Consider the following 11428-nt stretch of genomic DNA (forward strand, 5'->3'; position numbering starts at 1 on the left):
CCATTGCAGACACATCTATTTTAGGCTGGAAAATTACTTTAATTGGTGCCCTATTCAGAATGTGAGGTATTGTGATTAACTTCATTTATTCACTAACTTCCTAGAGACAAGTGTGCTGGGATTTGATGGCCACTATGTTGTTTTTTGTTTTTTATTTTGTTTTTTTGTCATTTATAGTTGGGTTTATATTCTATTTCAAAAATGATAACTGAAAAATAGTTTGTTTTTATTGAAATAATGAGCCATAGAGGAATTTTTTACCATTTGTTAGTGGCATCTGCCAGTCTGCCTGGCAGTGCATGACAATAAATATCTTTCTTGCTTTATGGAAATGATAAATTTAAATATGACTTCATTTTAAAATGCATTTGGAAGGGAACGGATACATATCATAAATATCACAGGCAAAATAAAGCATGAGATAGTTGCACCTGAGTCTTTTTACAGAGCCTCTTCATACTTCTTTAGTAGTAAGAAAGAAAAGGTATGGAAATTACCAAATGACACACAATAGTCATCTGATATTCATAGTGCTGAATATGTAATTCTTTTCTAAGATTTATTTATTTATTTGAGAGAAAGGGCGTGTGTGCCTGAGTTGGGAGAAGGGGCAGAGGGAGAGAACCTCAAGCAGACTCCCTGCTGAGCACAGAGCCCACCACCGAGCCAGTTGTGGGACTCAATCTCATGACCCATGAGGTCATGACCTGAGACAAAACCAAGAGTCAGATGCTTAACCAACTGAGCCACCCAGGGACCCCCTGAATATGTAATTCTATAGCATTAGGGGATGGTATGGTTGCTTTTGTGTATATGGAGAGAGAACTAGTAGCACAGTGCTTAAAAAATAAAAATGCTATCATGGACCCACAATTTATACCACAGATGATCCTAAATCTTTGTTGTTTCCTATGTTCTTAATTTCCAGAACTACCAAATATTGAGGGTTGATGCTGTGCAGTAATCATTAGTACTGTTCACCACAAATTTCTGATTCTCTTCTCAAGCCCATAGTAGAGCAATAGTTCTCTGTCCCCTTAAAGTTAAAAGCACTTATGTGACTCACTTTGGTCAATAAACTGTAAAGAAAAAAAAGTAACATGTGTCATATATGAGAAGAGGTCTTAAGAAGCAATAGTTCTTTTATCCCTCTGGCATGGTAAGTGGGCATATTCAAGGTGGTGGCTGCTCTAACAGTCTGGGTCACCAAGTGACCACTAAAAGCCCATTGTAGACTTGGTAGGCATGTAGCATATGCAAGAAATAAGTGTGATTGGGGCGCCTGGGTGGTTCAGTCAGTTAAGTGTCTGACTCTTGATTTCGGGTCAGATCACGATCTCAGGGTCGTGAGATCGAGCCCCATGTCAGGCTCTGCAGTCAGTGGGGAGTCTGCTTGAGATTCTCTCCATTTCCCTCTGCCCCTCCCCACCTGTGCTCTCTCTTGCTCTAAAATAAATAAGTCTTTAAAAAAAGAAAGTAAGAAATGTGTATTTTTTACTGCAGCAAACCTAGCCTATTTTAAATAATACCAAAATTAGTACCTAAACATGGGGTGCTACCATAGTAAATAAGCCTGCAATATATAGTAGTGGCTTAGGGCTGGGTAGTGGACAGCAAATGAACTACCACTGGAGACTAGAACAATGTAATATGGATGTTTTACTAAAACATTTGGTAAAGCTGTTGCCTTGATAACCCAGATGGCAGGAAATGTAGCTCTAGAGAAAAAGATTAGAAAACAGTGTTAATAGCATCTACTGATTATCAGTTGGCTGTATTTTATATGATATCGTAGGAAGAGATGACCTCAGAAACAATCAAGTGGTTTGCAAATATCAATAAAGGAAAATAGGAAGTGTCCAGAAATTTGGGAACCTTTAGGGTTGGAAGAGGCAACTTTCTCTCTCTGATAGGTAAAAGCTAAAACTAAGGGCTTTGATGTACAAAGGCCAATTGGAATTCTGCCTAGTGACACAGGTCATATAAAAAAATGTTATGGGTTGAAATGTGTCTCCCCAAAATTCACATGTTGAAGTCCCAACCCCCAGTACCTCAGAATGTAACTCTATTTTGAGATAGGGACTTTAAAGAGGTGATTAGGTTAAAATGAAGCCATGAGAGTGGGGCCCTAATCCAATAAAATTGGTGTCTTTACCAGGAGAGATAGAGAAAGGATGCCTGCACATAGGGAAAAGGACACAGTGAGAAGGTGTCCATCTGCAAGCCAAGGGGAGCTGCATCAGTAGAAACTAAACTTGCCAACGTGTTGATCTTGGGCTTCCAGCCTCCAGAACTGTGAGAAAATAAAGTTTGTTGTTTAAGCCACTCAGTCTGTGGTGCTTTATTATGGCAGCCTTAGCAAACTAGGACAAAGGGAATGGTCATTGCACTACTGAATGAAATAAGGTATTTCAACAAAAAAACCAGCAAGTTTTCAATTGGATCAGCTATCACAGAGCTCAAAGTTCTTATAATTAAGAGAAAGAGAGAGGCAGTAAGAAATCAAGAGAGAAGGAAGAAATCAAAGAAATATGGCAAATCTAAGAAATATGTCAAGAAAAGAACTATGACTGGCTATAGACATATATCACTGCTTGGAATCCAATAGTTAAGAAACTGTATAAGTCAGTTTGGCAGGAAGCAGATGACACAAAGTACAGTGGACTCTATAACAATGCGGGGAGTAGGGGCGCTGACCCCCCGTTCAGTGTAAAATCCACCTATAACTTTTGATTCCTCCAAAACTTAACTACTAATAGCCTACTGTCGACTGAAAGCCTTACTGATTAACATAAACGGTTGATTAATATATAGTTTGTATGTTATATGTAGTATATATTATATTCTAACAACAAAGTAAGCTAGAAAAAAGGAAATATTAAGAAAATCATAAGGAAGAGAAAGTACATTTATAGTACCATACTGTATTTATAAAAAAATCTGCATATAAGTGGACCCATGCAGTTCAAACCTATGCTGTTCAAAGGTCAACTGTATTTAACTGAAATGAATTTAATAGAGACAGTTTACAGAAGCATGTCAGAGTTAAGGTATCAATTAGGGATGATAAGATACTCCCTGAAAATTGATATGTTGAAATCCAAATCCAAAAAGGTGATGGTATTGGTAGATGTGGTCTTTGAAAGGTGCTTAAGTCATGAGGGTGGAACCATCAGGAATTGGATTAGTGCCTTATAAAAGAGACCCCACAGAGCTCCCTAAGCCCTTCTACCCTGTGAGGATATAAGGAAAAGTCTGCAATCCAAAAGAGGGTCTTTACCTGACCATGCTGGCACCTCAGTCTTGGACTTCCACTCTCTAAACTATGAGAAATAAATTTCCTCATTTATATGCTGCCCAGTTGGTGGTATTTTGTTACAGCAGCCTGAACAGACTAAGGCGCTGTGCTTCACATTCACCAAATCAACAGAATGCCAGAGGGTAATGGAGTTTGGATAATGCAGTCCATAGAGGTCAGTTCCTGGGGCATAAAATAAGACAAAAAAAGGAATATATTTGATGCGGAAAACAGAGAATAAGCAACACGAAACTTACTAAATCTTTAAGATAGCTGTACTGCCAAAGAAAGAACAGCCTTGAAGGATGAAATGAATGTTTGAGACTAAAAATGATCCTGGGGCCCCCAATCTTCTATTGGCCAGAAATAGGAAAGCTGCTCATCACGTCTCAATTGAAGAATTTGGTCCAATTAAGCAGTATTTCTCACCACCCAAGGCCCATCACTTCTGCCCAAGAGGTTCTTATAGTTTCTATGCATCAGTGATTACCTTGTGTCTCTCTTTTTTCTCCTTTCAATGGCCAGGGGTAGACATTAGTGCTATTCTGTTTCTCTTTGCACTTATCTACCCAATTAAATTTAAAAAGTGACATGACTTACTCTAATCAATAAAATGTGAGCAAGATGATATGTGTCACTTCTAGATGGAATCCTTAAAAGCTAGCATGTTATTCATTATACCATGCCTTTTACTTCTGGCACAGCCTCTAGCAAGTTCAAGATGGTGGCTCCTCCATATAATTAGGTCCCTAAGGACCTACAATAAGCAGAAGTGATTAATTTATATCATGGGAAAAAAATAAACTCCATTCATTTTAAGTCAATGAGAGATTTGGGGGTAGTTTGTTTTTATTCCACCCTAACCCAGCCAATCCCAACTGATAGGTGTGGACAGTGAACGGCAGTTTAGACTATGTAGTAGTAAGTGTTAAAGTGGAAACAAACTTTAGAATCCTTAATATCAATATCCCCATTGGCACTGCTTAGGACCACATCAGTTGTGAAATAGACCAAATTTGATTCAATTATCTCCATCCCCTAACACCCCCATACCCAATGGAAAACTTCACTGTTCTATGCTTCCTCAGAGCTTCAGCTTAGTAGCTGGCTATAATCTGAACTGAACTAAATAATAATGGCTAATAACAAATGCTGGTTTCTCTTTCACCAGTGGTCAGTTGGCTCATCCATAGTGTCAACACATTTCTAGGTATCATACAGTGAACAAGACAGATAAGGCCCTTGCTTTCATGAAACCTACCTTCTAGCAGGAGGAAATCAGCAATGATGTGAGTGACTCAGCCACTTTAGTGGGGAGGATAGAGAGGTCATCTCTGAAGAGGTGATATTAAAATTAGCATCTAAATGATGAGGAGCCAGCCATGTGAAGACAAGTAAAGAGAAAAATCTAGAAAGGGAGAACAACTTGTACTAAGGCCCTAGAGCAGGAATTAACTTGGCATATTCAGCTACAGCTGGTGTATGGTGACTGAAGGGACAAATAATAGGTGAAGCCTTTCAAGGAATAGGCAGGTCCAGACCATATGTGGCTTTATCAGTCAGGGTAGGAGTTTGGGACCTATTCTAAACACAATAGAAAGTCACCAGAAGATTTTAAGAGAAGGAGTGATATACTCTCATTAAATTGCAAAAAGCTCACCCTGATTGATGTGTGGAGAAAGAATTAAAAGGAGACAAGTATGAAAGTAGCTGGATGAATTACAAGGGCACTGCAGCAGGCCAGGTGAGAGATGGTGGTGATGGAGAGAAGAAGGCAAACTCAGGATGTTTTTATGTAGATGTGACACTTATGAATGCTAAATTTGACACCTATAAAAGGATCAAGTGTAACTAGGATTTTGGCTTCAGCAACTTGGAAGAGATTAGTGCCATTTAACTAAACTAGGCTAGATATCAATTAAGGTGCTTTGATAGCATTCGCATTTAATTGTGGACTTTAATGCCTTAACCAGGATGGTGAGTATTTGAAGAATTGCAGAACTAGTAGGGGAAATATTTTTGAGATGCTGTGGAGAGAATGCTTCCTTCTTTAAAAGAAAAAAGAAAAAAGGGAAAGGAGGGAGCGGAGGAAAGGAAGGGAGGGAAAGAGGGAGGGTGGAAGGGAGGGAAAGAAGGCTGGTAGGCAGCCTGGCTGATTTTTCTCACTTTGGCAATTAAGGATCTCTTCATGGCATAAGGTGATCTGATCTTGATGCTCTAGTCTTCCCACTAGATTAGCCCCTTCCCTTTGGCCCAAAGGGTAAGAAGGTAAGGAAATTCCTATCTCCCTTTAATGTTAGATCCAAACTGTTAAAACATGATTAAAGAAGACAATTTAGGTGATACAAACTTTAACACTTCATGAACCAGTCTCCTTTTGGAAAACTGCAAAATGGGGCAGATGGCAGGAAGGTTTTATAGGATAAAGAATAAAGAACAAGTCGGAGAAAAGTAGAAAATACCAGATTGGCTGAAGCCACACAGTCAACCTAGTTTTGGGTGAGAAGGCCCAGAGCTGGCTGGGCATTTGGGAATTGGCTGACTGGAAATATTGCATTTCTGGTCAAGGGGAACATTTACAGAGACATGAAAGATACCTAAGTTTTTGGTTTGCTGACGTGGTATCCTGGACAGGATCGGCTCCATCTTGGGCCCAGAAATTTATTTTGACAAAATATAGCCACACGATCCTTCCCTTAGTATCCTTGGAGCACCTCTTTGACAGAGTGATCTTTTAAAGTGACTTTACTGGGCGCCTGGGTGGCTCAGTTGGTTAAGCGACTGCCTTCGGCTCAGGTCATGATCCTGGAGTCCCAGGATCGAGTCCCGCATCGGGCTCCCTGCTCAGCAGGGAGTCTGCTTCTCCCTCTGACCCTCCCCCCTCTCATGCTCTCTCTATCTCATTCTCTCTCAAATAAATAAATAAAATCTTAAAAAAAAATAAAGTGACTTTACTAAAGGAAATAGATGAAGGGCATAGCATGAAACTTGATTTTCCAGTTTGACAAGACATAACTTATCTTCCTCATCTTTTTGTCCACCAAGGGGCTCCCTTTTACATTCCTAGTCTGTCCCCAGGATGCGAGGATGGTGGGGTAGTGGGAGTCACAGTTATCCTAGCACATCTACTACCCAGACACCCACACCAAGACCTCTACTCTCACCTAGTCTACCTGCCCAAATGTTCCCTCTTTTTCTCACATGAGACCTTCTCTTTCCTGGGTGATTGATGCTGGGGATGAGCCCCTCCCTATCCAGAGGACAGTGGTATCTGCCACTTTAAGTTCAAAAGAATCACACATGAGCTATACATATATACTTACAAAGACAGGAAGGGAGGGAGGGATCCTTTGCTTACCTCAGCCTCCTGGTATCTCAAATCAGTCTATGTCAAAGGCTTTCTCTCTAGAAACACCTGTGATAGTGGTTAAGAGCTCAGACTCCGGGGAGAGGCTACTAGTTTTCAAATTTAGCCCCACTGCTTACTAAATGAGTGAACTTAAGCAATTACTTAACTTCCCTGAGTCTCAGTCTTTCATGTGAAGATAAGAAATAATAACAGTATCAACCTGAGCGCCTGGGTGGCTCAGTCGTTAAGCATCTGCCTTCCGCTCAGGTCATGATCCCAGGGTCCTGGGATCGAGCCCCACGTCGGGCTCCCTGCTCAGCGGGAAGCCAGCTTCTCCCTCTCCCACTCCCCCTGCTTGTGTTCCCTCTCTCACTGTGTCTCTCTCTGTCAAATAAATAAAAAAGTCTTCAAAAAAAAAAAAAAATAAAAGTATCAACCTCACAGGGTTGTTGTGAGGATTAAATGAGATGATATAGGTAAAGTGATTAACCCCGTGATTGGCACTTATTAAATTCTCAGTATACATTAGCTTAGAATCTACCATCACTATCATCATCATCCCAGCATACTATAAGGCTTATAAATTTTTTGTAGTGCCAACACGAAAATAGAGTGCTTACAGAAATTTCTGGGGAGAGTGCACAGATGACCATCAATAAATAAGTAAGTAAGCATCTTTCTGTATTTTCTCTGTCACTCAAAATATTTAGCTTTCTCATATACCAAAAATAAAAATTAAATCCATGAGTTCTAAAGCAATGCATTTTGAATGCTTAAGGTACCTATTTGATATTAACTCTATTGTTTGTGGGCATAAAATGTCTCAAATGCTTAGCTAATGCTATGCCGCTTTATTATAACTAAGAACTAAGCTTTATTATAACTAAGAACTGCCTCTTCCGTAGTTGCTGCCATGTAATAACAAGTGAGCGCTCTTCTAAGTTCACTATTGAATAGTTGTTTGAAGATTGCTCTTAATAACAGTGCAATTTTGTTTTGAACCTATGATTCATGAACAAGGTTGAGAACTAAAAGGCAGAAGATGAACCATAAATCCTGGTGCTGACAGAATCAGGATATTTAAAGAGATGGACTCCAGACACCTCAGATTTGTGATCTTCTGGGTACTAATCATTATTCCCAGCAACAGGGAGAAATAAAAATAGTTGTATTTCTACAATGGATAAAGAGGCACAAGATTTTACACAAGATTTTTCTATGTGGGTTAAAAATAGAAATGTAAATAAAAGCAAAGAAGCCACCAAATAGTCAAGATCCACTTAAGCCAAAAATAGCTACTTCTGAGTTGAGCTGTATTTGCAATAAGGCCCATTGATGACCCCAGTCTTTCTAAAATATCCCTTCATTTTATTCTCTTTTCTCCTTAAAAGACAAAAACCAAACCAAACCAAACCAAAACAAAACAAAACAAAAACACACAAAGGAGACAAGTTATATAATCTACACACTGGAAGACTAACCATTTTTATTTCTTATTGCGATTTGAATTGGAAAGGAACACTCAGTCCTAGAACATGGTAATTCATCTCCTGCTTCTTTGTCCGCAACTACAAGTAGGAGATAGTTCAGAGCCATTGCCAATCAGAAAACACGACAAAGCTGTATTAGCTTCTCGTTTGTTTACTGGCGGATCACAGGCCACTTCCCTCCCGTCTCAGACATCCTGTTAGCTCTTAGAGACTCCATCCAGGCATACCTAGAGTACTCTGGAATAGAGAGGGCATCTTAAAACGCTCCTCTTTTTGTCTGTGAACATGTCATAGTTGAGTTGAGTTTTTAAAATATTCTCCACCCTTGTTTGTTTCTTAATGCAGTCCCAAGATGTAATTTGTATGGAAGCCAAAAGTGAAGACATGCTGAATATGTGAATGCTGAGGAAGTGGTTTCCTTAGCAATAACAGGCATGTGAAAGTCAAAACTTCCTTTCCTTCTCATGTGACCTTTTTTTCAAAGCAATTCAGATAGAGGACAATGGAATTGAATTCCAAGCACCCACAGTGTTCATGAATTGCTAAGCAATGATTCACCAAGCACCCAAATTACTCTAGACTGCTTGAGCATTTTATTAGAGAAATTGCTTTGTATTTAAATTTTCCTTCCTCACTTTGTACATCAGTTTTGCTTATTCCTCCAGGCCACTTTTCCATCACTCTGAGAAAATGTAGATATATGCACAGCGGTCCTAAATAGTGATTAATATAAGGACTTTAGAATGTTAGAAGTAGAATGTTAAAGAGGGCATGTATTGAATGGAGCACTGAGTGTTATTCGCAAACAATGAGTCATGGAACACTACATCAAAAACTAATGATGTAATGTATGGTGATTAACATAATAAAATAAAATTAAAAAAATAATGTTACATACAATATTCATAACTATTTGTTCCTGTTGGATATATTGGATACTTATAGAAAGGTTTGTTTGATAATTAGAGTCTATTATTTATTCAGAAAAAGTAATATAATTTTTTGGCAACTCCTTAAACAATATTTTAGAAACACTGAAGCTTTCATTCATTTCCATTACCGATTTATTTTGACCCACTCATCCTAAAAAAAGGTGCTACATTTAGCTTACAAATTACATGTTCCAGTTAGTCCTCAAAGGTTAAATGGTGGCAACTTATTTAACAATATACTAGAAAGCTGGGACCTTAGGGTGTCATGTTCTTTTGCCTTTAATTAAATTGCAGTGTTCTTGAGGAACATAGACAAGGCCATCCTATGAATGCTTTATAGCCTCTGAATCATGAAGCTCAAAGTCCCTAACATTACTTAACTTCTTACCATCATAATTCTGTGAGATGACTTTGAAGGAAGTGTTGCTAGATGGACCTGGGGAGCTGGGTGACCTTTCCCCTGTGATCCTTATGTGTCATAGGGATAATAGTGACTTTCATATTGGGTTATACTCATAAAATAAGTAAAGAGAGGACCTAGCAGAGCAAGTGTTACACAGTAGCTGCTCAATAAATATTAGTTTTGCTTCTTGTTCTATATGTCCTCTCCATCCTGATAATTTTACATTCCATTTATGCTGATCTGCTCCTAGTTTAATGCCTCTTCTGGACTCAGAAGTGGTCCAACACAGAACCTTCACATTCAAGTGGGCCCCAACCATTATCTTCCTTGAGAGTAAATAAAGGATGAATACTAATAAAAGCATAAGCATCTCCAGTGAATTCACTCTGGCCACTTTCTACAGTGTCTGTGAGTTTGTTTCACAAAGACAATCTGAGTTTCCAAGCCAGCAGGGTAATTTACCATACCCTCAGACAAAAGCAGTGGATATATAAAATTCACAATGTTCTCATTTGCCTAGCGCACACTGCACTTTGGCAGTGAGAGAGATCAGCCTTTCGGGAGGATATTTCACAACCTGGATGTGTATCCCACAGTGTGTACACTAGGTACCCTCAGTGAAAACTGGTTCTCGTTGTTAGTGCCATCAGTGCTATGAACATCCCCTTCTTTTCTAATCAAGGCTAGTTCTGGAAGGTGGGCACTAGCTCATATAGCCGATTTGACTAGTCCTGCTGCCACTAGAATTGAAATCACTAGGAAAGTACTTGCCTGTCTTTTGGAGTAGAATGAAAGAAGAGGGGAAGACAGTGGGGAAAATATATAACAGAGGGATAAGTAATTGCCTGCCATAATATTTTAAGTGTTTATTTGTGGTTGACTCAGCTGATCAGAGAAAGGTGACTCCGGAAGTTAGTAATGACCTTGGCTACGTCACTTTATCTCTCTAGGCTTTGGAACCTTGGATTAAATTTCAAACTACGTTCCCTGGCGCCTTAGAGTTCTGCTATGCTGGGGGCTGGGAAGAGTTGATAAAAAAGACACTTAGCAGTTAGGATTCTGCATGTCTGGGGTCAGAGAAGCTCTGCTCTTACTTGTTTTTATACACTGGTTTAACTTGTTCAAAGGGTCCTTTGGCAAAAAAGAAAAAAGAAAAGTTAAAGACATAGGCTAGATATTTTTTTATTTCCTTCGAGCCTGGACACTCTAGAGCTGTAGGAATACAGATTTATAGATTACAATTCATATAAGAACCAAACAGCAAATATAAAACAACCACAAAAACAGGAACCACAAACTGTTTCAAGACCAAAGTCTATTCTAATCGTAGTCAGGATCTTATAAATGCCTATGTTTGTCCACGAGGCATTGAGAAAGATGTCGTAGATAATTAACGGCAAATCTGTAGTGATAGTAGAAGGAAACAACAGAAAATGCAGCACAAGCCTGAGGTTAACATGCTTATAAATCAATATGGTTCTCCCTATTACTCATGGGGAAAGAAGTCCCCAATACCAGCCATGCATTTTGGGCTATCTCACACTAACCTATTTTATTCTTTTTGACCTTTGAAAATGTCATAGTCACCATTGGGTGTTCAGAGTGAAGGTCTTAAAAGTAGACAATATTTCGTCCATATCGTCAGGCAACATTAGGAAGAATCAGCCACAAAGGGGTGGAGGGAACCCTCTTTCTAAGTGGTTCTCTTAGTAACAGACTTGGGGTCACTCTCTGTGCAGCCTATTTTTAAGAGATGAATTGTTTGATACCTGTTCCCTATTATCCAGTGTCTTCAGAAAAGGCTGGAAGTAAAGCAGCCAGTCTTTTTGGCATGGTTTTACCCCTATTAAAAAGGCTATTGTTGAACTGTTCAAATTGGGATGCTTTGATTGTTAGCACGTTCAGCAGGCTGTGATTACAGTAATTACAGACCTGTGAAGGTCAAATTGACAAAAC

The sequence above is a fragment of the Halichoerus grypus genome, chromosome 9 (assembly GCF_964656455.1).
Source record: "Halichoerus grypus chromosome 9, mHalGry1.hap1.1, whole genome shotgun sequence".
Taxonomy (NCBI): domain Eukaryota; kingdom Metazoa; phylum Chordata; class Mammalia; order Carnivora; family Phocidae; genus Halichoerus; species Halichoerus grypus.